At 54.4% G+C, this 2,500-nt stretch overlaps 1 non-coding gene and 1 pseudogene across 1 annotated transcript; both read right to left on the reverse strand.

The window, feature by feature from the left end:
• LOC146447086 (large subunit ribosomal RNA) lies at positions 1-2,122 on the reverse strand (annotated as a pseudogene; the record flags this gene model as incomplete).
• Positions 2,123-2,319: 197 nt separating this feature from the next.
• LOC146447087 (5.8S ribosomal RNA) lies at positions 2,320-2,473 on the reverse strand. Its single transcript, XR_014862146.1, has one exon. It is a non-coding gene; the product is annotated as a 5.8S ribosomal RNA (ribosomal RNA).
• Positions 2,474-2,500: the final 27 nt, after the last annotated feature.

Here is a 2,500-nt window from a genome sequence, read left to right on the forward strand (position 1 = left end):
CTATCAACCAGAGGCTGCTCACCTCGGAGACCTGCTGCGGTTATGAGTACGACCGGACACGAAAATCATTGTCTCCCCCGGATTTTCAAGGGCCGTCGAGAGCGCACCGGACACCACAAGAAGTGTGGTGCTTTACCAGGCATGAAACCCTATCTCCGGACAATCCGATTTCAGGGTGAAAGCCTGTTAAAAAGAAAAGAGAACTCTTTCCGGGGCTCCCGCCGGCGTCTCCGGGTTCGGTTGCGTCGCCGCACTTGCCGCACACGGATGAACGGCAATATCCGCGTTCCGGTTCGGGAATATTAACCCGATTCCCTTTCGATAGGCGGCCCGGGATCGGGCACTTTGACACGGAATTTCCCTATCTCTTAGGATCGACTAACCCATGTCCAACTGCTGTTCACATGGAACCTTTCTCCACTTCGGTCTTCAAAGTTCTCATTTGAATATTTGCTACTACCACCAAGATCTGCACCGGAGGCCGTTTCACCCAGGCTCGCGCCAAAGGCTGCGTCACGACCACCGCGCCCTCCTACTCGTCGGGGCTTCGCACTCGCCTCGACGGCGGAGTATAGGTGCGACGCTTGAGCGCCATCCATTTTCAGGGCTAGTTGCTTCGGCAGGTGAGTTGTTACACACTCCTTAGCGGGTTCCGACTTCCATGGCCACCGTCCTGCTGTCTATAGCAACCAACACCTTTTGTGGGGTCTGATGAGCGTCGACTTTGGCACCTTAACTCCGCGTTCGGTTCATCCCGCATCGCCAGTTCTGCTTACCAAAAATGGCCCACTAGGCACTCGCATTCCAAGTCCGGCTTCAATTAAGCAAGTCGGACATCTTACCAATTTAAAGTTTGAGAATAGGTTAAGGTTGTTTTAACCCTAAGGCCTCTAATCATTCGCTTTACCTGATAAAACTGCTTCACCGAGTTCCAGCTATCCTGAGGGAAACTTCGGAGGGAACCAGCTACTAGACAGTTCGATTAGTCTTTCGCCCCTATACCCAAATTTGACGATCGATTTGCACGTCAGAATCGCTACGAGCCTCCACCAGAGTTTCCTCTGGCTTCACCCTATTCAGGCATAGTTCACCATCTTTCGGGTCCCAACAGACACGCTCTTACTCAAACCTTCCTAAGAGTAGAATAGGTCGGTCGACGATGCGCCCCGGCAGAACCGGGGATCTCGCCTCACTGGCCGAAACCAGCTTCACTTTCATTGCGCCTCGGGGTTTCCAGCACCCAAAGACTCGCGCACATGTTAGACTCCTTGGTCCGTGTTTCAAGACGGGTCGGATGGACCCATATGACCGCCAACATCCCAAGCGCATGGTACGAGATCACCACCCCAACGACCGGCAGCAATCGCGGAGCACTGCAAGCAGTCCACCACATTCGACAACCGGCCGGAGGGACGGGACCCTAGCCTTACGAGAGGCATGCGCTGCACCGCCTCGGTCGGGCCCGAGCCGCGAGGAGAACCGGGCTGTAACAGACCGAGCGACCCCGAAGGGACGCACAGACCTACCTTTCCGGCACCTTTCAGACCCAGTCCCAACCGACGTTGACGCGCGCCCAAGAGAAGTGCGACGACCGGGAGCTCCGAGCCCGGGACCGCGGTCCATTCAGATCCGCAAACCCCGGGCCGGCACTACCCGCCGGCTGAATCTCAAACGGCGCATTGCTGAGTCCATTCGTTTCCCTTCCAACGGTTTCACGTACTTTTTAACTCTCTTTTCAAAGTTCTTTTCATCTTTCCCTCACGGTACTTGTTCGCTATCGGTCTCACGCCAGTATTTAGCTTTAGATGGAGTTTACCACCCGTTTTGGGCTGCATTCCCAAACAACCCGACTCTTCGAAAGCACATCGTGAGCGGCCGTCCGCGCCACAGACGGGGTTGTCACCCTCTGCGACGTGCTGTTCCAAGCAACTTAGGCATGGTCGGTCCGCCGAGAAAGTGCTTCTCGCAACTACAACTCGCCGAAGCGTTCAGGCCTCGGAGATTTCAAATTTGAGCTCTTCCCGCTTCACTCGCCGTTACTGGGGGAATCCTTGTTAGTTTCTTTTCCTCCGCTTATTAATATGCTTAAATTCAGCGGGTAGCCTTGCCTGACCTGAGGTCCAGATAGTTATGTTTTTGTCGTGGGACTCCGCGCGCGCTCCGGACACTCACCCAGCCAAGGACCAAATGGATTTTTAGCCTTCGCATGGGGGTGCAGAACAACGCACGATGCGAGTCTCTCTGCTTTTCAAGGGACACGGCGGCATAAGTGTGCCGTGACGCCTCAATGCCGCACACTCAAGTGCGTTGGATGATATCCGACACTCAGGCAGACATGCTCCTGGGAGAACCCAAGAGCGCCATTTGCGTTCAAAGATTCGATGATTCACTGAATTCTGCAATTCACACTACTTATCGCAGCTGGCTGCGTTCTTCATCGATGCGTGAGCCAAGAGATCCACCGTTAAAAGTTGTCTCTCTTTTTTGTTTTCCAACACTA

Source organism: Pavona decussata, unplaced genomic scaffold, assembly GCF_977016875.1.
Source record: "Pavona decussata unplaced genomic scaffold, jaPavDecu1.1 SCAFFOLD_2805, whole genome shotgun sequence".
NCBI classification, from domain to species: domain Eukaryota; kingdom Metazoa; phylum Cnidaria; class Anthozoa; order Scleractinia; family Agariciidae; genus Pavona; species Pavona decussata.